Source organism: Rousettus aegyptiacus, unplaced genomic scaffold, assembly GCF_014176215.1.
Source record: "Rousettus aegyptiacus isolate mRouAeg1 unplaced genomic scaffold, mRouAeg1.p scaffold_m13_p_3, whole genome shotgun sequence".
NCBI classification, from domain to species: Eukaryota; Metazoa; Chordata; class Mammalia; order Chiroptera; family Pteropodidae; genus Rousettus; species Rousettus aegyptiacus.
The window spans coordinates 136,606,825-136,634,514 of NW_023416306.1; the positions used below are offsets into that span (position 1 = coordinate 136,606,825).

General features: G+C 37.1%; 1 long non-coding RNA gene, 1 other non-coding gene and 1 pseudogene across 2 annotated transcripts; all 3 read right to left on the reverse strand.

Annotated features, from left to right (window-relative positions):
- Nucleotides 1–12,962: 12,962 nt before the first annotated feature.
- Nucleotides 12,963–13,036, reverse strand: TRNAA-UGC. Its single transcript has one exon. It is a non-coding gene; the product is annotated as a tRNA-Ala (tRNA).
- A 50-nt stretch (nucleotides 13,037–13,086) lies between these two features.
- On the reverse strand, nucleotides 13,087–15,689 carry LOC107521619. Its single transcript, XR_001599602.2, has 3 exons — nucleotides 15,611–15,689; nucleotides 14,871–14,984; nucleotides 13,087–13,947 (listed from the first exon to the last, which is right to left on the reverse strand). It is a non-coding gene; the product is annotated as an uncharacterized LOC107521619 (long non-coding RNA).
- Nucleotides 15,690–20,467: 4,778 nt separating this feature from the next.
- LOC118615101 lies at nucleotides 20,468–27,605 on the reverse strand (annotated as a pseudogene).
- Nucleotides 27,606–27,690: the final 85 nt, after the last annotated feature.

Genomic DNA, 27,690 nt, shown 5'->3' on the forward strand with positions numbered 1-27,690 from the left:
CCTTTTGTTGTTAGGCAAGACTTTGTGACCAGTTCTGGCCAAAGGACTATATGTAGAAATGATGTGTGTTACTTCTAGACTGAGTCAGTAAAAACCTCCTGTACCATGTTTTGAAAAATGTGTTGAGATTTTGTTAAACCATAAGATCAAAGCTGCCTGGATCACTGAATTGCCACATACAAAACAGCTATCAGAATTGTTGATTCACTGCCTGGAGAACAACTGAGGAGAAATTAACTTTTATTGTGTTAAGCCAGAGATGTGAGGGTTTTGTGTTACAGTGACATAACCTAACCCGACTAATATAGTAGTAAAGAGAGATGAATGGAAGAGACCAGCAGAGACCAGTCATGAGTTTGGCCCTCGAAAGAGACAAAGTAGCTGCATTGCTTCTTAATGGCTTGTTAGAGGTCCCATTAGACTTGGCATTACTTTATTTTCTCTACTTGTAAGCCCATGAGCCTAACGGTATCTTTAAAATAAATTTAATTTGTCTTGGTTATCTTAAGTTTGTTTTCTTTCCTTGCAATCAAAGGACTAAAATCAAATTATACAGTTAGTCATATTTTAATCACTTACGTATTCAGATTTCCATTGAGTCAGGTGCTGTTGGTGCTCTGTCCGTTTTTCCTTAACATGAACCTCTTCAGGCTGAAAGCTGCTTAGTGCAAAAAGTTGTGAGTTTTTGAGGGATTTTTCTAGCCAAGGGAACATGCTCAGCCAAAACCTGAGCAAGCCGGGAGTGCCGGAGAGTTAACATCCCTGGACGCAGCCCCAACCAATAATGCTGGGTAGGTGAAGGTTTTGGTGGATAAATACCCAAGTTCCTAACATCTCCTGGTTGAGATAATTTTGAGGCATGTTTCTCACTGTCTCCCAGAGTTCCGCAGTGGTATCAGCTCAAGTTGCCCAAAGCAGCTTGATAACTCTTCCTTTAGTGGTAATCTCTTATCTTTTCTTATTTCTCTTCCTTCACACAGATCCCTAGGATCATACTCCAAACAAAACAAAATACTTACACTTAAATTCATGTCTCTGAGTATGAGGAATCCAAACCAAGATAACCATTTTGTATGCATAAGTGTGCTATGATGGGAAGTTTTATCTCATGAAGTTGTTATTTATTCCTCTGTGTTTAGTGTTCTGCTCATTCTGCCTTTTATATTACTTAATTTCAGCTCCAGAATTTTCAGTGTTTTGTTGTTGTTGTTGCTCTCTCTTTATTTATAATCTTCAGAGGCTGATGAAGCTTCACATCATAAGTTTCTGTGGTTTATCAGTGACTGTATATCTATGAAGGCACAGATCACATTTTGGTATTTTCTTTGTCTCTTAGTCTGTTAGTGAGTATCTATTAAATGCTTATGGGGAGCATTGCACTATATTTGTTGCTTTTAACAATTTTTAACCTCTGCTTTTATGCCTTTAGATACTAATTTAGGGGAATTCTGTGATCGAGCTATTCATAATTGTATGCTCTGGTAGGTTCTTTTGTATGTACAATATAATAGATATGCTTGTGAAAGAATATGAAGATTTTACCAGGTACTGCAAGAGACATTACAGGACATTCATGGAAGCTGTCACGTTCAGTAGTATCAATCCGAATTCCTCCACGAACCACTTGAAAAAAAAATTCAGATTAGAATATTATCAGCTTTTGTCTTTTCTCATCATTATTACATAGCCTAAAAGAATTAAAAAATAAAAACACACTGACTGGTCAATAAAATTGACTGACAAATGGCAATGTGATGAAAGGAGAGAAAGAAGTCAGATGAAAAATCAACGATGTGGGGTATCACTGAATGAAAGACTATGGGTGTATACTTGCAAATCAAGTTTACCCATGAATAGCTAAGCTAGCCTAGGGAGTGAGGTCACCTGAACAGTGAGAAAAGTTTCTTGGAGATTCAAGGACACAATACAAAGGAAATCTAGTATGGTCCACTCTTCCTTCCATCCTCATGATTTACCATGAGCTGTCAACATAAAGAGATTAAGCCAAATAATTCTATTGATTTATCATTACTTAAGAAAAGCAAAAAACAAACACACTTTTACTGGATTCAGCAATGTAGTGGGTGAAAATATATATGTGATAAAATTTCACTTATGTCATTTATAATAACCACGGACTAGTATTTCTTCTCTCTTCTGGACAATGGAGGAGGTGTCAGGTTGACAGGAGCTAAGTGAACATATTATTGTAGTAATTTCTGTTTTGATGGAGATGTTGAGAAATAGCTTTCTGCAAGGCTCATGTAAATAGCCATTCACAATAAAGAATCTTAGTTCAATTGAAAGCAAGTCATCTTGCTAACATTCTTCTTGAAGAGGAAACCAACTATAAAAGAAGTCTAGAAAATCAAACCTTTGTTTATTTTTCTTTTAAGATCCTTCTCCAAAGATTTTAATATTTATTCATCTGAGGTCAATTCTGGATTATCAGGCTAATGATACATTTTTAACAGACATGCTCCAAGGACTCCCAGAGACCTGATTTGAGAATGGGGCCCAGTTGTCTCCTCTCAGCCTCTCTGCTCAGGATTTCTTGAGTCTGTTGCACAATGGGCTGAGCTGTGTTGCACAGGGAAGTAGATCCGAGATAGATAATTGAGATGGGGAGGGGTAGTGGGCTTTGGAGGAGAAGGCCTAGGCAAGGGGAACAAGGTGGACAGAATGGAACATACAGGTATAGAATGGGTAACATTACAGATTCAAGATGAATAAATGGAGACATCTCATGCCAGATTGTGATGGAGACAGAGAGAGGATAGCTCTCTGTTGCTGAAAAGGAATGGCCAAGGGTATCACTGCCTGTGCACATTGGGGACAAGTCTCAGAAGGAATGCTACATCTTTTTTTTTTTTTTTTTTTTGGTGTTAAGTACCTGGCTGGTTCAACCTCACCTTCACTTCCATTTATTGATAAACACTTGGGAAAACCCTTAAAATATGCATTGAATGCTAATGTGCTCATTTCTTAAATCCCTTAATCCACAGGTCCCAAATGGCCCTGTTCCTACTTCTTCTTGGGATGCAAGACAATATAACATATTTATATTGACTGTGTAGAATGCCTTGTAGGTAAACAATTTTGTGATCTGATTCATTCTCTTTTTGTAAACCTGTGGGGTAGGAGAAATGCTGTAAGCTTTAATGATGCCTTCCCTCCCAATTTCCATCAGAGCTATATCATCCAAAGTCATACATGAGGGAGCAAATCAGAGCACTGCTCACACTCTGCCTTCCAAAAGTCCTAATTTGTATAACCTCTTGGTAGACAAACCTAATGGGAGGAGAAAAAGCCTTCCCCTCTACCTTCACCTATCAAGAGCAGATTCTTCCATTCCTTCCTCTTCTCCCATGCTAATGAGTTTTTCCATAGATGTATACTGCTGAATTTGCCACTTGTCCAGAGGCAAAAATAACTACTGATTTATTCTCGGACACCAAGCTCAATGTTAATAATCCTGTTTGACAGCTTCTTAAAAGCTTCTGAAGTAGGAAGAGCTAATAGATTTCAATTTCCATGACAATTCCAAATGATTTATTGGTAGTGGCTACCTAGGTGAGGGTGGTGTTAGGAAGGTTGCGAGGATTTTTCTTTTTTTGTAATAAAAGAATGGTCTAATCAATTAGTGAGGTCTCCCACAGTAAAGGGACTAGTGACACAAGTGTAAATTTTCTTGCATCATTAATAAATTCAGAGTTACAATATATTGAGATTTTACCTTGTGCCAGGCACTAGACTCAGCCTGGTACATTTATATTATCTCAGTGAATCTTCACAACTCTTTAGGATAGGTGCTATATATCCCCTCTGTAAAAAGAAACAGACATAGTGGAATTAAGTAACTAGCCCCAAGATCACCCAGCTAGTAAGAGCCAGAGCAGGAATTTGAACCCTGGCATTAATGATAGAGACTCCTTGCAACAATACACTAAGGGTGTGGATTAGGATTTGAGCTGAAGCATGGAAATTGAAACAATCATCAGAAACCTACCAAAAAGTAAAAGTCCAGGACCAGATGGCTTCACCAGTGAATTCTACCAAACATTCAAAGATTTAATACTTATTCTCCTCAAATGCTTCCAAAAAATCAAAGAGGAGGCAATACTTTCCAACTCATTTTATGAGGCCAATATTACTCTGATATAAAAACCTGGTAAAGATAACACACAAAAAGAAAACTACAGACCAATATCTCTTATGAACACAGGTGCAAAAATCCTGAATAAGATACTAGGAAATCGAATACAGCAACATATTAAAAAGATTATACACATTGATCAAGTGAGCTTCATCTCAGAGACACAGGGATGGTTCAACATACGGAAATCAATTAATGTGATACACCACATAAACAAATTAAAAAATAAAATAAAATAAATAGGATTTGAGCTGAGGCTGCCACAGGCAGCGCAGAAGTGCTCTAGTCACAATGAGTCTGCTAGGCACCACCAAGGACCAGGAAGTGCCACTTACTTAGATATGGTCTTGGTACAGCCTTTCTGGCTTGGAGATGAAGGATAGATATAGAAGTGGAGTTTGGGGGAGGAGGAGTTTTTTTTTTCCAAAGTTAAATTCACACATATTTAATGAGCATCTGCTCTGTGCCAAGCATCTGAGGACGTTTCTCTGCCCTCAAGGGGCTTATACTAAAGTTAAGGGCGACAGATAATAAATACATAAGGTAATATCAGGCCTAGAAAATGCTGTGGAGATGCTTAAATGGGGTTACTGAGTGGGACTGAGTAGCAGGGGCTAACAGCTAGGAATGAAGGCTTCTTGAGAAAGAACCTGAAAGGTGGAAAAGTGGCAGGTATGGGGAAATCTGGGGACAAGAACCCTACACGAAATGACCTGCAAATGCAAAGACCCTGCCACATAAGGAACTAGTCATGTTGGAGGGAAAAAGGCTCATTTGCTATATTACCTTGTTCAGGACTAAAGACACGGCCATGCTACAGGGATTGTCTGGGATACTCCTGCACGGAACCACTCGACAGGGGAGAGATAGAGGCAAGTGATTTGCCTGCTCTCTCTCTTCTCTTTCCTCCCCTCCACCCTTTAAAAATGCTATGTCAATAAATCAGTGAGGGGTTACACATGCCAAAACCTTCAGCTTTGGGAAAGACTGAATTCGTTCACTTGGAAAAGAATAGGAATTACGGCATGTCTTGTAGAAAGTGTGTATTGATAATATAATGGTCACACACTGATCAAACTAGTAGTAGAGAAAACGTCTTTACTTACAAAATTTAGAGAGTTAATCTTTGTTAAGTAGAGAATAGGTTAGAAAATTCAAGAAGAGGGGGAGTCATTTTCACTAGTCCTGCTACACTAATATATTTCCCATTAAGTAGATTCTCCTTATTCTAGACACATGATCCTTTGAAAGAGCTGCGATTGGATGAACATCTCAGGTTTAGGGATTTAGTGAAAAACAGGGCTTTTTTTTTTGAGTCTTTTCCGACATTGATTTGAGGTTAATTTATATTAGTTTATGCATTGTTTTAAAGTAAAACAAAAACAAAAACAAAAGCGTGTATTTCATGCATTATAAAGAGAACTATTGGCTAAAAATCAGAATTAGCCTTTGTAAAATGGCTTAACCAAGCTTCCTCCTCAGATGAAATCTCTGGCATTGCTGTTCCCCATGCCTGTGCTTACTTAAGAAACATTTATTAGGTCCTAACTATGTGCCTAACTATATATCCAAATTTTATACCAAATACTATGAGAGATAAAATTGCAAGCAGAGGAGTCGTTGTTTGCACCCTGCAGAAACTTGCTTTTAGTCAGGGAATTATTTCATAAGTATTTGAAAGCACGAAGGAACAAATATAGAGTAATTCAGAAAAAAAAAGATAATAACTAAGATTGTCTAGTACATTATAGTTTGTGGATCATCTTCACATATCTTTCTTTTTTCCACCCTCCCATTGGTTTTTTGATAGTTATTAATATTTTTCCCATTTTACAGCTGAGGAAACTGAAGCTTAGAGAGGTCAGATGCTCAAGACGACTAGTAAGATCTCATTTATATGTGGAATCTAGAGAACAAAATAAATGAACAAACAAATCAGAAACACACTCACAGATACAGAAAACTGGTGATTGCCAGACCAGAGGGGACTGGGGACTGGGTGAAAAGGGAAAGGGATTAAGATGTGCAAATTAGTAGTTATGAAATAGTCACAGGGATGTGAAGTAGAGCATAGGGAATATAGTCAATAATATTGTAATAACTATGTATAGTGCCAGGTGGGCCCTAGATTAATTGGAGGGATCACTTTGTGAATTATATAAATGTCTAACCACTAGGCTGTACACCTGAAACTAATATAAAATAAGAGCGAATGTCAACTCTAATTGAAAAAGAAAAAAGATAACTAGTAAGGGTCAGATGCAGGACACTGTAGTGGTACCATGGGCTCTGGGGTCAAGCATATTGAATCTTTAATTTTGGCTCTAACTTATTAGTTTTGTAAACTTGAACAAGTTGCTACCCTATCTGAGACTGAATCAACTCATTTTTAAGGATGACAATAGTATTCACTTCCTGTAGGTGTTGTATTAAATGAGAAATGTGTTGATGGTGCTTAGCACAGGGTTGGGGCCACTGTATGCATCCCATGAATGTAGCCTTTGCTATGAGGAAGTGGTGAGCCAGGACTGAATCCTAGCATCGCTAGCTTCTCAACTAGAAGGCTCTGTATGCAGTGTGGACTCCGGTGTCTTCCTCTTTAAGTTCAAAATATGACCCAGACACTTATAAGTATGAGCATGGCCAAATTACTTAATTGTGCTGTTTCTGTTTCCTCATTCACAAAATGAGGATAATTTAGTGGCTACCTCACAGGCTGATATGAAGATAAAATGGTTTATGTATAAAATGATATATAGCACTTAGAACAGTGCCTGGTATACAGTAAGCTCCCTAAAGGATGAAAGATGGAGGTGGGGTGAGTTTAGCTAGGAAGGCTTCTTCCTAGCAGCATTTGTCACTTACAACTTGATGGAACAAATGTTAGCAAAACTGAAACTGCACATCTTGCTGATCATCCACCTTGCACAGCTGGGGGAGGCATTGGGGCTAGCTTTGCAAGCCTACCTCCACTGCCTCTTTGCACCTGTCAAAACTGCAGGGGCTGCTGAGCAATCCATAGAAAATTTAATTTGCAACGAAGTAATTTTTTTCCATATACATCTGTCCACATTTGAAGGCAGCAAAACACATTTGAGAATTTGCCATTCTGCATGAACTTGTCAGCTTGTTCTGTCAATAGGCTTGATGTCTGAGCATTGTTGTCATCCCTGCTTATTATCTGCCAAGCTCCATTGTTTCCCTCTCAAGTGGGAATTGGAAGATTCTCTAATAGAATTACATCTAACAGATGTAATTAAAAGCCACAGCCCTTGACTTTATAAAGTGGAAGTTTTGGTCTCTGTGTGTGCTCTGGTATGTTTGACCCTATGACCCTAAAGCCCTTGCCCATTTCTCTCATCCCTTTCCTTCGTTTTTCATTCCCCTTTTCCTTTCCCAAGTCCTGTCTAATAGGGGCGGGAATCAGCTCAGCTTTGCTTGCCACTCTGTAAGTATTTGTCAAATTAAGTTACTATTTATTGGACATTTATCAGGTGCTTACCTCCATGACCTTGTTTAGTCCTCAAATGACCCCCTGAAGATTTGAACATCGACCTGCCTGATGACAGAACCAAGAATTTAAACCATGATCCTTGTAAAGAGTTTGCCTCTTTTACCTGTAAGTCACGGATGTTTGATTTTTGTAATAGGGGACCATAATTTAATTGTATTACTTAACATTTTGGACAACTAAGAAGGATTAAATATAAGCAAGCTGCACATTTGATTCTAAAAAAAGAGGAGAAACTAATTTTAGATCCAGAAATAAAATTAGACAAATTCTGGGAGCTTCTGATATATATCATTCAAATGGGTTTTATTAAAATCTGATTGGGTAATAAGAAGAAATGGGTAGATCTCTGGCTTAGGAGTCAGACCTATGTAGGATCAAATTCTGACCCTGTATGTGATCTCCTTGATTAAAGAGTCTTAATTTCCTTAATTACAAAATAGAGATAATAATACTTAAAATTATAGTGTGGTTATGAGGACTAAATAAAATAACATAAACATATGTAAAGCACTTGGCTCATGGTTACCACTAAATTAGTTTATATTGGCCTCTCTTTGAATCACACCTCTCTTTAGTGGGCATAGAAGGGAAAATTTTTCAAAAAAAAAAAATGCAACACAAATGTGATTTTATTATAAAAGAAACAATAGTCTCTGCCATGACCTGTCCAGACAGGTAAGAATGAACTGCTTTAAAAATTAACAAAGGTGACTAGTGAGGATGTACACACACACACACACATACACACTAGTGGCATCTTGCCATTGAGTAAGAGTGATTTTTGGCCATCATTGTAGCCATTTCCATTAAATTCTTGGGAAACCATTGCCAAATAGCAAAAGAGATCAAATGAAATTAATAGAATGTTCAGCTTCTTAGAGGAAGCTCCATTGGTACATAGCATAACTGCCAGAAGTAAGGGTATATTTTAAATATGGGCAATGACCTTAAGAGATCCAGGTTGGACTTAAAGAAAGCAATTTGAATTTAGGCTCATTTTACTCTGAAGGGTTCGGGTTTTCTAACTGATGATGCTCAGTGCAAAGGTCATCTATCTTAGAAAACAAATGACTGAGATGTGGGCATCTTTTTGTTGCTTTGTTTAACACAAATAGTCCATATTCACAGCCATTTGTTGGTAACCTAAGAATACTAAAAAGTAACTTGGGAATGCTGCTTTTGCTGTAGACTGGCTTTGAGGATAGTTACTCATTTCGAGCTGTTTTATTGTAGGAAAAAGACTAAGTGAAAATGCCAATTTCTTGGTAGAAACAGAATCATATTTTAAAACAAAGATATGTTTAATAAAGATTCAAGAACTATTTTTCTTTCTTTAGAGTATTGTTTATTGCTTCTTTTTGGCAGCTGCTGCCATGTCAATTTTAAGAATAACATATGGAGAAATTATCAAATTTCATCCATTAGGTAAATGTGATTTATCTTTTAGTTTTATAAAGCAAATAACTTGGCAGCTTTTCACAAAGGGAGATGTTCTGCTTGTGTTAAATGACTAATGGTACAATTTGTTTTACATTACCAAAAAAGGAGAGCAATTGACTTGAGAGCTTGCTTAGAAAGGGTTTTTGAAGAAGCATTTCACCTTTCAAGAATGGGGCATCTGAGGCATTAATGAGAGTCCTAATCAATCCGCCTTTGTTTCAGATAATTGAAGACTATTTTAAAAAACAGTATAATGCAAGAAAAAGACAGAATCTAGAAAAGGCACTGAGCAGAAAGAAAAGGTAATGAATTTAAAAGTTCAGGATTTAAAATGTCAATATTTTCATCTTCTCTTTTTGTAATATCTTTTCCTTTTTAAAAGCTTTTAAAAGTACAAATGTGAGGACAACATGTTAAATCAATCCGTGTTATACATCACTGTAAGAAATGTTTGATGTTTTTTCAAGACCAAAATAAATATTCATCTCGATCTGAAAGGCTCCTGCTTTTTTTTTTTTTTTAACTTCTCTTACCATGGGTAATTGATGTACATACACCTCTTTCTCTTATATTTGAAACCAGTTCTGTGTCACCTGAGGTCCTGAGCCAGTGATGAAACTGAGATAGGATGGGAGAAAAAGGAAACATCCAAGTTTGTGACTTTAGGAAATCTTCTCTAAAGATTTTTCTCTTTCCTTTGCTCATAATCACTGTCCTCTGAATTGTCACATTGTTGAAGAGAATGTAGCTTAATTTCAAATAGATTAATGGAGGTTGATTTTAGAAGACTAAAAGAAACAACTAAATTCTAAAAAAAAAATTTAGGTTCATAGATGATATAATAATTGAATGACTATAAGGATAATAGAGTATCCTGAACTTAGTGATAGATTAAATTTTAAAAATATTTTTAAAGACAGTGAATGTTAATTCATAAGCATAAGTAGTTTGAGAAAATACACATATTTTTGGAACAGGTAAATTGGCAGAGGTCAGTTAGCTATTCCTGTATAACAGACAAATCCAAAATACAGTGTGAAACAACAGCCACTTATTATTTCTCATTAATCTACATGTTGTTTGGGTGGTTCTGCTGATCTTCGCTTAGTATGGCTGATGCTTTAATTTTAGCTGGAGCTTAATCACTGTTTTGACAATTAGCTGGCAGTTTGCTCATCTATGATGACTTCAGCTGGGATGACTGGACTTCATTCCATGTATTTCATCCTCAGCAGACTAGCCTACTCATGTTTCTTTGTTTTTGGCCGTCACAGGGGTCCAGCAGAAAGCACGAGTGAAAAGTGACCTTTATTTACTTTTATACTTTGGAACTTCTTTTAACTTATTTCCTACTTAGGCTAGTCTTCTTCTTCTCACCTTGCAAACTAATTAATTATTCAAAACCCAGCCTAGTCATCCTATCTGCAAAGGTTTTTCTACCCATTTATTGCCTTGCACGTCCTTCTATAAGTAGATTCATCACACTACACTTTTACATTTAAATTTCTATCTTCCTAAGTTATGAACTTTTGTATCTCTAATGCCTGGCACATTGCCTAGCTCATCATAGGCACTCAACACATATTTACTGACTTTAAGCTAACAGGATTTCAGTGTGTCATCAGGACATGTATCAACACTGACTCATAAGGTTGGCACTACTGGCAAACTTCCCCCAACCCCTTGAAATTAGGGGAAGTGACACAGAGGTCATATCTCTTCATAGATATTAAGAGAAGTAGCTTTATGGAAATGTAAAGTGGTACAGATGCTGTGGGAAACAGTTGGGTGGTTTCTCAAAAAGTTAAACATAGAATTATTATATGATCCAGTAATTCCACTTCAGGGTATATACTCAAAAGAACTGAAAGTAGGGACTTAAATGGATACTTGATATCAATGTCACAGTAGCACTGGTCACGATAGCCAAAAGGTAGAAAAAATCCAAATGTCCACTGAAAGAGGAAAAGATAAACAAAAATACATAAATGTGTGCATATCATAATATTAATGTAATTATAATTATTTTATGTTATTCAGGCTTCAAAAGGGAGGAAATTCTGACACATGCAAAAACATGGATGAACCTTGAAAACATTATGCTAAGTGAAAGAAACCAGACATAAAAGGACATATATTATATGATTTCACTTATATGAGGTACCTAGAACAGGCGTCAAGACAGAAAGTGGAATCGTGGTTGCTAAGGGCTGGCAGGAGGGAATAATGGGGTTATTATTGTTTGGGATGATGAAAAAGTTCCAGAAATAGATAGTGGTGATGGTTATACACCATTGTGAGTGTACCTAATGCCACTGAATTATATACTTGGTAAAAATTTATGTATACTTTGCCATAATAAGAAAAGTAAGTTGGTCTTCCCCAGGGTAGAAGAAGAGTAAAATTTATCTAGAGAGTGAACCCACATCTAAGGGTCTGGTCTCTTGTTCCCAGGAAAGAGGTGACATCTACAATCGGAGCCTAGTTTTCCTCTGTAAATTATTTAGAGAGAAATAAAGAAAAAAAAGAAATATCTCCTTGTTGCTTTTTCTAAAAGGAATTCAGATTCAAAGAACGTTCCCGTTTCATCTGTATTAGCCCTTAGTATTTCCAATTAATACTATAGCGACTGAATCAAGTTTGTTGTTAGATCAATCACTCTGCAGTAAGAGACTGGTAAATGTTACAGTATAACTGGAAATTTCAGCCAGCTGGGCTAAATCTCTGTCAGCGATTGGCTCGTGCTGCATTTCCTGCTCAGGCTGGGGAGGAAGACCTGAGCCTTCTTTGTTGTAGACTAACTTGAAGACCTGGGTCAGAGAACAAACACATCACACTCTCCTCTCCAGAATTTCACCAGAGAATTCTAATGCAAAGTGACAGAGGAAGTCGGAAAACATACTGTCTTCATTCAGCATGTGTTAAACACAGACAGCATGTGACTGTATTATAAACTCTTGAGACAGAACTGCTTCTGGAAACCTTTCCTAGTCCTTTGCTGCTGCCATGGCAACTGCTAGAGCTTTTGGTTGTGTCTTACCCCTTCCTCCAGCACTTGACTGCTGAAGCGTGACTTCTGTTTACGGCTCTAAAAAGTCCAATTTCATAGATTGTGTTGCAGTCTCTAAATGTCATAAGCGGAACTGCGTCTTCTATTTGCTGCTCAGAGCAAAGTTGCTATTTAGGGTCTGAAGTCCTCTATCTGTGGGTGCTGCTCAGAGGCTGGGTGTTATGTAACTTGGAGGTATGATGGAGTCTGCTCCTTTTTCACTGTAACTCCTACAATGGAAAAATAACTACGGTCATGGCAGTAAGTAGTGGGGGAAGCAAAGAACTAAATGACGTGCAACTGCTTGTTCTCTGACATCATATGGCAACAGTCTTGTTTTGGGGGCAGGGTTTCATGGGGGTGGTATCGCTATAAAGCTTCAGGATAGAAGCAACAGCCAACACTGAGAAATATCTAGCAACAATTTATAAAATGTTGCTTTCAATCTCCAATTACATTAACATGATTTTTGAAGTTAGTGGATTAAATACAATACACAATCTAACAAGTCGATTTAAACATTCTTTAGACTTTGTTTTAATACAAGATATTTATTGGTCATTGTGGTATGTGACTGTTAATTTTTGATGCTGGACTACTGTTCACTTATTTTTTTAGAGAGAAAAATGATTTTGTGAGAAATTAGGAATAAATTATTTTTTCTCTCCCTTTAATTGCCCCCGTCCCCACTTCCACCCCTGACCTATGGATGTTGCTGTTTCCCCTTAAGAACTGGATCTCTGAAGGTGGGGTGTCCCCTCCAACATGCTCACGGCATGCACCCACACCCAGGGCCTGGCCTGTGGCTCCACCTGGGGCACGAACCCAGGACCTTCTGCATGCAAAGTAGATGTGCTCACCACTACACTATGGAGCCACCCTTAAGAATAAATTCTTATATTTAAAACAATTCCTTTCATAGGAAGACATAAAAGGTACTGGGTCTAGGGCTAGTCGGATCTTAATATAGTAACAAGAAATTGGTTTTCTGCATAATAAGGGTTTAGGAATTTGTAATTTATGGCCTTTATCACTTTGCTGTGCTTCATAGTTTTGCATTGCTTCTTCACAGTTTTGCATCGCTGCTCAGGACCTACTGTGTAAGAGGAGAGAAGTGAAGATGGATTGAGTCTATTCTTTCCTTCCTAGGGGAATGTGGCTAGAATAGTAATTCACTTGCCTAGAACTGGCTGGCAAACATGGGAAGATGGTTAAAAAATAGGCTGGAAGGGAAGAACAGAGCATCTATATTTTAAAATTTTACTTATGTTCCAATGCACTGGAGAATGAAAAGCAAGGCTCTTGGCTTCATCTTGACTTCAGATCAGGTTGCTTCCGCTGGTGACTATGTAAATTAATTCATAATGCTTAACACATCCCAACTCATGGGTCCCTTCTGTTTTCTTCACACCACTTTAGAGATCTGCTTGTTTGTGTTCTCAGTCTCTCTGAGGCATTCGCCTCAGATGCCTTGATGCCAAATAGTCTTTTGATCAGAATGACAGAGGGTATAGCCCAGAGATGGACATCCTGCCCTCAGGGAAATTCTCAGCAGGGAGAATCCCAGAGAACCTGTTCCCAGCCCAGAGGCCACTTCTCCTGCAACATGATGGACCTTCCATCACATGGCCACTGGGAGTGAGGGCCAGAGCTGGACAAAGCAGTTGTCATGATGTGCCATCAGTTTATCAAATCCTCGAAAGTCACCACTGCTCTTCTGATCGGCCTTCCTCTTTAGAGTAAACTTTCTGTTGTTGCTTTTGTTCAGTAAGTCTTTACTGAAGATATCTGGTTACATTTTGTAGTTAAGTAAAATATCTGTTTTGGAACTGAGGTTCAATTTAACACTTTTCTTACAACATTCATTTATACCGAAAAGTTATGTACAGATGCATTTGCATATGTAGCAAGAAGAAAACTTTCTATTTTGAGGCTTGACAGAGAAATTAAGGGGGTGCAGGAAAAGGAGAAAGGAGAGAGATCTCTTTAGGGAAAGTAAAGAAAGAGAAGTCAGAAAAAGGTGATTTTAGAAACAGTGATGTCTGATCTGTTTAAAATCATGCACATATTTTTATACAAAAATAAAAAATTGAAACCTCCCTCCCACTCCTATCCCCAGTTCATACAGATTACCTCTCCCACTTTCCCTGCCCAAGTAACAACTGTTATTTTCTTGGTAAGCTTTCCAGAGTTTCTTTGTGCATATACAAGCAAATATGAACAAATCTATTTATTTCTTTGTTCTCTCAACAAGTTATCAAGTGTTCCAGGCACAAAGATTCCTGCCCCCCAGAAGGTTATATTCTAGGTGGAAGAGACAGATGATTAAGCGAGAGATGTAATGTGTAATATGCTTCTGCACTAGTAGGTTGGTTCAATAATAGATATGTGAGGATTTTGTTTAAAAAAAAGATATAATACATTTGAAAAGTGTATCTTCCATTACATTAATGGAGCAAAAAAAGAAGAAAACATTAAGGAAGGAGAATCGATATGGGGAGGTGGGTTGCAACTTTAACATGACAGTCAGAGGAGGCCTCATCGAGAAGGCGATGTTTAAGCAATGACTTGAATTGAAAAGTACCCATGGGGGAAAAAGTTCAATTCCACTCAAGATGATAAAATTGGTCATTTGTGTTTCTTATGTGCACAAGTGGCATTCCAAATTATAGTGGGGCGGCCCGCACATACTGCCGCACAGAAAAGGATACATATATTCCCTCTCAGTCAACCCTCCTCAGGAAAACTATCTCCTTCTTGGCATCTCACCAACGTCGGTAAGCAGGACTCATGCATATTACGTTGTAATACATAACTTTCTTCCTCTGGGAAGAAACCAGAAACTGCTGCATTTCAGCTGTGCTGACCACATCTATGAGGTAAAGCAAAGCAAAGCAGGAGCAGTGCTATCCCTTCGCTTCTAGCAGCGGCAGACGGTGCATGAAGAGGGTAATACAAAGCCCTTTCATTTATTGAGTACTTACTCCCCATCGGGCACATTACTAAGCACGTTATCTACCTCATTTGACTTTTACAACAGCCTTACATTCTGGTGGGGTAGGTATTTCTGTTCTATTTTTACACTTTAAACTTATAAATTTTATAAAAATTTTAGATTCAAAGTCACAAAGATCCTAAGTGCCTAGTTCTGAAGCTCAAGGTTTTCAAGTGGAATAGGCTCACCGCAGTCCTTGCTTTGCAGAGTAAATACCAGGCAGTGGAGTCATTTGCTTTTTTCCCCTTCAAGTTTAGAGAAGCTCGGTACTGGCTTTGAGTAGTATAGATAAATATGTACACCACCTCCTGGCAGGTCATTCTGTGGTTGCTTATGAATGCCTAATACTTCACATTCAGCTTGATATTTTCCCCCTTCTATTACACAATACCATAGCGAAAGCACACCTGCGAGGCCATCAAATGTCCTCATTGGTTGTCAGATCTCTAAGCTTACCTGTAGATTGTTAAGGCAGTTTAAAAATGAATTTCAGGGTTCCCACGTGGAACTCACAGAGTCGTTGTCTTGTCACTATGATAAAATAGTACAGTTGTCATTTAAAAGTTTTTTTTTTTTTTTTTTTTAAATACATACAGTACCTGGTATTCCTAGGTGGTCTCCCATCCAAGTACTAACGATGGCCTGAGCCTGCTTAGCTTCCAAGATCAGATGAGATCCAGCATTTTCAGGGTGGTATGGTCATAGACTAAAAGTTAAGTTTTAACAATACAATCTCACATAGCTTCCTCTGTAACACTATTTGTCAGGTTTAAATTCTTTGGCTTGTTGCTGACAGAGTTTACAGGAGAAGGAACAAGTTTTAGTTAAGCAGATCTATTTTAGGAAAAAAAAAACTGATCCTACTTTCAGTAATGTTTACATTAAAATTATATCTCTGATAGTTCTATCTCTATCTGAATTGTAAGTACTCATTAAAGACAAGAAACATAATGTCCTTATGGGATAAAACCTATCCTTAAGCCAATATAGGTGCCTTATTTGAGTTGCTGGAGCTAGATTGTCAATTTTATTGTTACAACATCAATATTTAGTCTTTCAAAAATGTGATTATTGTTCCATTTGTTTATTATTCTCTGTTTCTTTGGAAGCAAGACCTAAAATAAACTTTAAGTTTATAACCTGGATAACGAATTGACCCAAACACATCTCTCGGTCACTGAAGATGTATTTTAGATGTTAAAATGTCGCCTTTAAAGTATTCCATTTTGTGGAGAGGAAAGGTCTGAGAAATTTCTCAGTTCTATGTGTGCCTGATTTATTAATCAAATGCATATGTGATTTTAAAAACATCATTTTAAGAGCTCTATTTATTTTCTATCTCAGTACGCCACATATTCACTGTTCATTTAAGATGCTTCAACCATAAATGATGCTGATACAGGAATGATATAGGTGGGGACAGAGATAGAAAATAAATTTCTGGCATTCTGTGTTTTTTTAAAAATTATTTGGAAGTGATATTGAGAAATATCCCTTAAGCAGTTGCCAGCCTATACCTTGCAGTGCACTTTAGTTTGTTGTCCAAAGACATTTCCTAATAGGAGGAAAACACAAATCATAGGTATAGATCTACTTAGTGTTTTCTGGAAATTCTTGCAAACTGCCTAACTGTTCTATCCTTTAAAGCAGAAAACAAAACAACTGAAATCACATATGTGGTTGCAAAGGTAAAAATTTTCTTATCTGTTTTGTTGTCATAATAATTATCATTATTATGATCTTTAATACTAAGGTTAGGAAAATTGCTTTCTATTGGCTTTGGGTATATCTTTGGTCGCCTACAAAACCATTTTTAAAAATGAATAAATGATTGAGTGAGATGTCTATGCTTATGGCTGAATTAGGAAAAGAATTGGAGGATCTTAAATATTTTGAAGTTTCTACATGAGTAAGCATTACCACACCCATGTTCATCTTTTCCTAAGCTGCTTCCTGCATGAATCGTTCTAAAGTTCTCCCAGACACAGTGGGACTCCCAAATGCCTGTGATGTAAAGCCTCTGCAATGTGAGAATGTGTAGGAAGTGTTTTTAAGATTTTCTTCCCCAATCATCTCGTTTTCTGGCAGATGACACAATTGAGGTGCAATATGTAGGTGGACATTTTCTAAATTATAAAATATAGGAGAGTAGTGGGTGACTACAGAGGCAATGACATTAACAAAGTAGCAAAGAAAATAAGATTTGAGAGTTAGAAAAAGCAATACTTCTTTCACAATTAATAAAGAGCTATGAAATGTGATGCATATAGAAAAAATAAAGCAACCAAAAACATACACCCAGTACTCTGCAGTATAAAGTGCTAGAAAGACAAAGATCATTTTATTTTAGAACCAAAAACTTTTATTTTGTATGCTTTTCCACTAACCTAATTGCCTATCTTTGGATTTTACACACACACACACACACACACACACACACACACACACGCACACACACACACGCGCACACACACACGCGCACACGCACACACACACCTACATACAAAAGTATAATGTAAGCAAATGTGATTATTTATAAAACAAAATTAGAGCATGAAGTACCTTCCAAATATAAAATAAAAACCAGAAAACGTCCTCTTCGTGGAGGATTCCATATGGTAACATTGGGTGGTTCAGTCCCAAGCCACTAGACTAGGGAGCATGACACACTGTGAGTTTAGTAGCAGCAGGGGTTTTGATTCTCAGCCTTGGAGACTGACACTAGGTTTTATTGTTATACTAAGAGTGGATCCATCTTTCTAGGACTGACTGACTGCAGACTGATGTGTAAAATCAAAATGCCAGTTTCTTACTGTACCACGAATCATAAAACTGTCACACAGGCAGGAGTCCTCGCATTGACATGATCAGCTCCCTTTCTCTCTGTAGAAGACTAACAGTGGAAGTCAGGCTTTTTCAAGAAAATTAATAAATAGAGATTCTTACATAAAACCTTTTCATTTAAGAAAATGTTTCCAGTTAATATGAATATTAAAAGAAAAGCTACAGGAGCCAGACAAATCCATCTGTGAGCCAGGTTAGCTGTCCAGCACTCCAGATTGCAACCTCTGCCTTGAGTTTCCATAGACGGATGCATCTGGCTCAAGGAGGGGTGGTCTTGCTATGAGACTCGAGTGATTAGAGCTATTGGTTTAAGGCTCCTTGTCCCCTGAATAACGTTTAGACATCTATAGCCAACACTTGCCTTAATGATACTACTTTTCCTATATTTCTGTCATGGGCCAACATCACCCCCTTCCACACACCTTTGATGAACACATTTTTTAAGTATCATAACATATTCATTCTTTCATAGCCCAGTCTTGATGACCTGACAGCTGCTTAGTCTAGACGCGGATTTGCATTCTTAGCTCTGATCACTACATATTCATTGCATGGTTTAATGCTCAAAGTCAATATTCATTTCCCTTATATTCAAGTTCTGGGGAGAAATATCACTGTATATCCATGACCTGACACCACTGTCTTATCAAATGTATGTCATTTTGTCAGAATAATAATTCCAGTTTTTCCCATTTGACCTGGGATAAATTATTTTTCCTACCTTTCGATAGAAGCAGTGATCTCCTAGGTGGCTTGTTTAAGATAGAACCCATCAGATGGGCCATCTGTATGATATCTGTATTATAGTTTTGAAAAGACAGAATAATATTTGAGATCTGTTTAGGATAAAATAAACTGCAGAAATGATTATTAATGTTTTTTTCTAATCACAGCTGGCTCATTAGATATGTTATTTTAAAAATCAGTAGCACAGTCATAGAAACATTTTCTTCTCAATTTGCCACACCAGTAGGCATATGGTGCTGATGCCAGCATGACAAAATTAAGGCAGCAAGGCCTTAAAAAACAACTTGCGTTGTTATGTTTTACTTGCGTGCTAACTTGAGATTGAGCAGCTGTTCAACAAATGTGGGAGGCATTTCAGAGACAGATTTTAGATCTGGACCTGAGATTCTGCAGGATGGAATGGAAGGTTCCATCCTCTCAGGTGCATCAGTCTGGGCATCAGCTCCTACATTTACAAGTTAGCCTGTACATCATTGTCTCCAGCCCTCCAGAGAGAAATTAAAATGTGTTTTATTTTGTCAGTGTGATCTGAAAGAAGGTTTAGGTTGTTTGTTATCTGGGGACATTTTACCTGACAAATGACACCTGGCCCTGAAGTTTTAGTTTACTTAAACAATTATCTTATGCAGGGAGAATTTCCAGAGCAGCTAACTGAAGAGAGGAAGCTGTTTCAGCAGTCCTATAGAGAATCTACAGGTCCATCATTTTTCTTTTGCTTATGAACTACTTATCTAAATCATATCAATAAAAGAAATTTTTTGTTATGGAAATTTTCAAACATGCACAAAACTAGAGGGAATAATACAACGAACCCCCATGTATTCTCCAACCATTCTCACCAATTTTCAACATATGGTCAATTTGTTTCATTTATACCCCAACCTAACATTTCTACCCCCAATGGATTATTTTGAAGAAATGTATCAGTTAATCAAACAGTATTTAAAGTATTTCAGTGTGTATATTTAAATAATACTTTTTCTAAAACACACAGTAGCAGTCATATTAAAAATTAAACAATAATTCCTAAATATCATCAAAGATCTAGTTAATGTTCTAATTTTTCTGATTATCTCATAAATATTTTGTAATTGGTTTGTTCAAATCAGGATCCAAACAAGTTCCACATATTATATTTGATTGTTATTTCACATAAATACCATTATTTCTTTTAAAACAATTCTTTATTGGAATATAAAATAAAGATACAGAAAATTACACAAAACAAATGTACAACATGAATTTTCATAACAGTGAACACCTTAGTAACTACTATCAAGGTCAAAAAATAAAATGTTGCCTTCCATTTCAGAAGCTCTTTCCATAAGACTCATCTCAATGATAAAAACTTTCTTCCCCAATTATTTTTATAGTAATTGCTGCTTTGTAAATAGCTTTAACACTCGATTGTGATAAAATGACCCTGAACATTATAAGATAGTGTTGTCCATTAAAAAAAAAAAGATGTGTATTTTAAGTTTTAACCTAATCATTGCTTTCTTTTCCTTATATTCTATCTGATAGGTTCTCTCCCCTGGCAAATAGGACATGTGGGATTGGGAGGGACGCCAAGAAATCTTTGGTCCTATAGGGCAGAGGGTATTCTTCGGGTTAAAGGTTTGGAGGAGGGGAAAGGGTGGAGCTGCCTCTGTCCTTTAGTCCTGATGAAGGTGAGGAGATGCAAGTCCATTAAAAACATTCGCTTCCAACCAGACTCTGTTCTCAGTGGTGCGAGTCCCATTCTGTTTTCTGGTTTCTCTCCATGCTCTTGGCTCTTTTCTTGTTAACAATCATCATGCTGGTCCTCATTATGAAGCAGGCCCCAGTGCAGATTGTTCTGGCTAGGTGACCAGCTAGGTGACCTCCCCTGACACTCACACCATAGGACTAAGCTTCAATGCAATGAAGATACTTTTCACTGACAACCTCATGAGACTGTTTGATAATAGTAAAAGCTGTGAGCAGTATCTAAATGTCACTATAATCCCCTGTACTGGCTCCAGATATCACTTTGGAAATAAAATTGCTGGAAATCGTTGTTTCACTTGATGATCTCTTCAAATTCAGCTTCACTCACCATAGAAGTTGGAATGCTCAAATCTTGGCTGCCATGGAGGTTCAGAGGGCTCAAAGCCTTCATGTGAATATTTGGGGGAGGCTCCACTATAGCATTGGGCTGGACTGAGGTGAAGGGCAGGTGTACTGGCCCAGGGGGAGGTACGGCCAAATGAGGAGGTAACGGAAAACACATGAGATGCTAGCAGTGGATGCCAGAAGGAGTAGGGACTCCAAAGTTTGAGGAGAGAAGTGGTGGGGAGGGAAATAGGGGTGGGGGCAGATCCATCAGGTGGAGAGCTGACGGAGAACAACTGAAGTAGGTACAAGGTTCTTGGAGAGTATGGTTCATCCACAAGCAGAATCGCTAGAATCTCGGGCATGGTCCTGTGGAGCTATTCCCACTCGAGGCTCAACATATTCAATGTTTATGAGCCTGTGCCTCAAATTGTGACAGATTCTCCTAGGTTGCTGGACTTATGTCCATTTTTTTCTCCTTTAAGAAATTTTGCTGGCAAGAGTTCTAACAATTTGTGGACAGAGTCTTCAGAGGCTACCAACTCCCATACCCTTCAGATTGGCCACAGACTCTTACCAAGCAAATAACCTGGATCAGCTGCTGATCACACTAACTTCCATTACTTGTTTGCACTGCCATTTGTGAAGACTCGTCTTTCCTAATTATCATTCTTATTTATTCTGCATCTGACTTATTTTCAATCTGTAAAACATTAAATGGTTCTGTTTCCACCTTCGTCAGGAAAAAAAAAAATCTTTCCTGATTTAGCTTCCAGATCTTGAATCTCCCAGAGAGCTGGCAGACCCTAATTAACTATTTAGGGCAGACCCTACGTAACACTTGATTGGTTTCCTGGAACCCATTTCCTTCACATATCTTCCCTCTGAGGAGCACAATGTTGCCCCGGCTCCAGCCTCCCCAAACCCAAAATTCTTCAGAGTTCTCTTTTCCTGATCTCCTTCAAGAGACCCTCAGCCTCTGGCAGGCATTGGGATTCAGACAGGTTGTTCAGATATTCCTTTGTCCTCAGTGTTGTGGTTTTTCATTTAGAAATTCCTCAAAATCAAAAATAAAGTCTTTGTAATTCAGTTCCTAGCATAAGGCCATGCATAAGGCAACACTTAATATAGTTTTTATATGAAGATTGAACCAGATGTAAATTTAAGGAACACAGAAGAAAAATTTTAAATGTGGTATCTTGATATTTAACAAGTGAACAATATTTTTTTGCCTTGGGTTAATATTCGGTTTAGTGAGCAGTTTCACATAGCCAAATACTTCTAATACTTAGAAGCCAAAAGTAATTCAAAAACATAGACAGCAATAAGTTATATGAGTAAAAGAAAAGAGAGTCACAGGACAAACCATATTCCTATATAATGTTGAGTATTCTCTGTATAAAGATAGTAGTAATACAGTAATAGCCTAAGATCCATTACCAGTGGTATTCCTGTGTGTCTATACAGCCCTAAGAAAAATTATGGCACTGGATAGGAGTTAGGTCCACTAAACAGATATTTAAGGAATACTAAACATGGTGGAATGATAATCTATCTAAAGGATAATCTAATTCAACTCCCTGATTTCACACTTTTAGACTCTGAGGTAAAGAGACTCATATAGGACACCCAGCTAGTTAGTGTTAATAGCAAGTCTTCTGAGTGCTGGGCCCATATTCTTCTAACGTGCGATATAAATGTGGGGAGTAAGTTTGTTGTTTCTTCTTAAGCTGCAGGCTTATCGGGAAGCCAGAAAGGACTTCTAGGAATCCATATAAAGGGAAAAAATCTCAAAATGCAGACTAAATGTTTTATGAGCAAGGATATTCATTATAGGCTGTTTATAATAGCCAGAAAATGAGAAGTTATCTGAATTCCAAGAATAAGGGAATAATTGAGTAAATAACAGAATAATGGAATGAAAGAATAATGTATGATAGAATATTGTGCAGCTGTTACAAGTATTCTATGAAAAATTTTAATACCATGGGGGAAAGCAGGATAAATTTATATATATACTGTTATCTCACCTGTGTGTGTATGTGTATATTTATATATAGTATGCTTTTGTCTGTATTTTTATATGCAGAGAAAAATATAGACAAAAGCATTCTAAAACGGTTAACTATAATATCATAGAATCTTTGGGTGCTGGAACTAGGTGGTGGTTTTTATTTATTTTTAAATAATGTTCTATACTTTTCATAATGATTTTCTAACAGAAAAACTATTAAGCAGAAAAATTACCTAAAATGTATCAGTTAATCAAAAACTATAAATTTTAAGATGAAAGAGTTTTAAATATCTCTGCATTAATCTTTGAATAATAGAAGGTATATATCAGGAGAAGCCAGACTTTCTTTTCATTGTAATGTGCGTCTGTGGATATTTTTGACACAAATACAAAGGAAACAGCATCAGAGATTATCAATGGTTTTATAGCTAATTTGTGACCCTGACAAGAAAACTATTAAACTTTCAGATATTTTTTTTTTACTCTGGGTCCAGCAATATTTAAAATTCATTCATACACCATGGGTTACCTTGATTTTGCTTTCTGAGATAGTATAAAAATCATCGTCATTGTGAGTTTGGGTCCTCCAAGAAGCAAATGCCAAGATGGGTTAGATGTGCAAGAGAGGGTAACAACTGTGAAGGGTAAAGGGAAGAGAGTAGGAGTAGGCAGAAAGAGTCCTTGGTGGGAAACAAAGGTCTGACCACTCGGAAGCAGACAGGGAAGTAAGGTTCAGTAGTAAGAGTCTCAGACTACAGTGTAGTTCCAAGAAAGTTTCAGCCAAGCCAACGGGGAGTTTGTGAGCCAAGTTACTCATTGAAGGAGTTTCACGTTACACAAGAATAGCACATCATTTGTATTGCATCATGTTCACTCATTGACTAGGAGCGATCCGTGGGAATTGTGACCTTGGTGTAAATGCAGTGGTGCATCCAGAGGGGCGACTACTAGGACCATTGTCAATTATGCTCCTCATATCTAAGCAGCACGAGTTCAGGGCCATCATAATCATTAAGGTGCACATTATGGAATGATAGGCAAACGGTTCCCTAAGTCTTTGAAACACAGAATGAGTGACCTTGACATTTTCCTGAAGTTCATCACTATATGAAGATGTACCAAGAAGAAACATTTAAAGCAACTTAGAGTGAAGCACATTTGAATTTGAGGGCTGGTAATGCCTATCACTTTCTAATTGCCTCATAGGTATAGAGATAGATTATGTGCATATTTAACTTCTTTAGATGATCTGTGGCTGGGGACTGGCAGCTCCTCTATTCTGCTGTACTTTGGTTTTGTTTTTGCTAATTGTCTACTTCAGGTAAATATAATGAAGATAATAATATATTGTAAATGAGACACCAACTCAGAAATTTGCAGTTTTTCCTCTGGAAGTATTGGCTCATCAGAGACTATAATTACTGGAAAGCAGAAATGTAAAGCTGTCACGCAAACTGAATTGTTTCTACTATTTCTCTGAGGCCTTTAATCAATCAGCCAAAGCAATCAGCAAAACCAGTTGTTTATTATTATACATTGCAAATTGCCTAATGACTAAGTGGGTTTCTTCAGATTTAATTAACTAGATGTTGAACTGCTGTGATAACATAAACCGGCATGCCCAAATGGCTCTTAAGGTGGGAAGATTGCTGAAAATTTACTGCAACTAATATTAATGAATGAAATTCCTTTCAATTATTTTACATTTGAAATATTAAAAAAAAACTATTAAATCGTGTAATGGTCAAAATAGCCAGGAAGTATGGATAATATAATAAGTGCTCATTAATTTTTAAAATCACTTTGTGACAACCGAAGGGTTACTAGTTTAAATATTTGTCTGTGGGATCTTCTTCATTGGTGTGCCTTTGAGTTTCTGGGGCAGAACAAACCCGTATGCCCTGCTCATGACGTGAATTCAATGACTCTCTCTCTCTCTCTCTCTCTAGATATATATATATATATATATATGTATATATATATCTATATATATTTTTTTTTTTGTGGTAAGAACATTTAATATAAGATCTACCCTCTTAATAAAATTTTAAGTGCACAATACGGTATCACAATACATTATCAACTTGCTCGACTGAAACTGGATGCTTGTTGATTAATAATTTCTTCCTCTCCTCAGTCTCTGGCAACCTCCATTCTACTCTTTGATTCTATGAACTTACCTGTTTTAGATACTTCATTAGATAAATAGAGTCATGCAGTATTTGTTGTCTGTGTTTGGCTTATGTCACTCAACACAATGTCCTTAAGTTTCCTCCATGTTGTGACATATTGTGGAATTTCCTTCTTTTTTAAGGCTGCAGAACATTCCGCTGTGTGTGTGTGTGTGTGTGTGTGTGTGTGTGTGTGTGTATTTTCTTTATCCCTTCATCTGTCGATGGACACTTAGGTTGTTTCTACATCTTGGCTATTGTGAATAGTACTATAATGAACGTGGAAATACTAATATCTCTTTGAGATCCTGATTTAAATTCTTTTGGGTATATTCCCATAAGTGAGATTGCTGAATTTTATGTTAATTTTATTTTTATTTTTTTGAGTCATCTCCATACTGTTTTCCATAGTATGGAAAACACCATTCTGTATTCTCACCAATAGTGTGCAAGGGTTCAAATTTCTCTGCATCCTTGTCAACACTGTCTTTTGTTATTTTGATAATAGCTATCCTGAGAGATGTGAGGTGGTATCTCATTGTGGTTTTGATTTGCAGTTCCCTGATGATTAATGACATGAGTATTTTTTTTTCCATATTGGCTATTCATATGTCTTCTCTGAAGAAATGTCTATTTAAGTCGTTAGCCCAGTTTTTAATTGTGGTGGGGAAGTTGCTGTTCAGTTAAAGGAGTTCCTTATAAATTTCTGATATTAACTGCTTTTCAAAAATACAGTTTGTAGATATTTTTTCCCATTCTCTGACTTGCCTTACACTCTGTTGTTTGATGTAGTCCCAATTGCTTATTTTTGTTTTTGTTGCCTATGCTTTTGGTGTCATATCCATGAAATGATTGCATAGACCAACATCACGAAGTTTTCTCTCTGTGTTTTCTTCTAGGAGCTTTACAGTTTCAGATATTACATTTGAATCTTTATTTTTTTGAGTTGATTTTTGCATGGTATAAGATAAAAATCTAATTTCACTATTTTTGATGTAGATATCCGGTTTTCCCAGCACCATTTGTTGAAAAGACTATCCTTTCCCCATTGTGTATTCTTGGCGGTTTTGTTAAAGCTCAGTTGACCATTTATGTGTAAATTTATTTCTGGACTCTCTATTCTGTTTCATTGGTCTTTATGTCTAACTTTATGCCAGTACCATATTGTTTTGATTATGATAGCTTTGTAATATATTTTAAAATCAGGAAATGTGATGGCTCTGGTTTTGTTCTTTCTCAAGATTGATTTGGCTATTCATGGCTTTATGTGGTTCCATGTGAGTTGTAGAATTATTTTTCCTCTATCTGTAAAAAACACTAGTGGGATTTTGATAGGAATTGCACTGAATCTGTAGATTGCTTTGGATAGCATGGACATTTTGACGACATTAAGTCTTCCGATCCATGAACACAGGTGTCTCTCCATTTGTCTTCTTTCATCAATGTTTTGTAGTTTCACCTCCTTATTTAAATTTATTGATAAATATTTTATTCTTTTTGGTGTTACTGGAAATGGGATTTTTTTCTTAATTTCCTTTTTTAGATTGTGTGTTGTTAGTATACAGAAACAACTGAACTTGGTATTTTGATTTTGTATCCTGCAGCTTTACTGTACCAGTTTATTAGTTCTAATAGTTTTCTGGTGGAGTCTTTAAAGTTTTCTATATATAAATAAGATCATGTCACTGCAAACAGGGACAATTTTACTTCTTCCTTTCTTCCCCACCCCGCCTCCCTAATTGCTCTCATGAGAACTTTCAGTACTATGTTGAATAGAAGTGTCAAGAGTGGGTATCCTTGCCTTACTCCTGATCTTAGAGGAAAAAGTTTCAGTTTTTCAACATTGAGATGATATTATTAGTGGGCTTTTCACTTTTGGTTTTTATTTCAATGACTACTTCCTGATTTTATTTGTGTTACTTTAGAAAGCCAAAGAAACAAACTGACTATTTTAGTCTATGATTCATTCTAAAACTGTGGTTCCTGGACCAGCAGGATCAATATGCACCCTAGAACTTGTCAGAAATGCAGATCTTCCATGCTCACCCCAGACCTACTGAATCTGAAACTTTGGAAGTAGGGCCAGACATTTGTGTTCCAACAAACCATCTGGGTGACTCCAATACATGCTAGGATGAAATCTGGCTAACACTATTTCTCATAGTATATTCTTCAGAAAAGTATTCTGTGGCATATTAACAAGTATTTTGTGATAGAGGGGTTCCTTATTTAAGTAAGTTTAGGAAATTCTGGGCTAAAAAAGCTAAGTAGAGCCTATGGACCATAGCCCTTCATAGATGTCTCTCAAAGGCCATTTATCCTGATCTGTCACTATAAGCAGGCACATGATTATGCCCCCAAATGTCACATCCTATGTTCTTTCTCCCAAGAGCCTAGTGTCCCACCTCTCTCAGCCTTTCAGAGAGAGAGAGAGAGAGAGAGAGAGAGAGAGAGAGAGAGAGAGAGAGAGAGAGAGAGAGAGAGAGAGAGATTGAGACACACTATGCTCCTTCCCTCAGTCCAAAACTCACCTTTCTTTTTTGAACTCCAGAACTCCAGTCTGACTGACAGGTGGGAAACTCAGTGTGGTCTGATGCCCCATCCCTTCTATTGCAATGCAGTCACAGAAATTAGTGGGCAACATATTAACCAAAGTCTAGATTATTCAGTGCTAAATACCCTTTGGG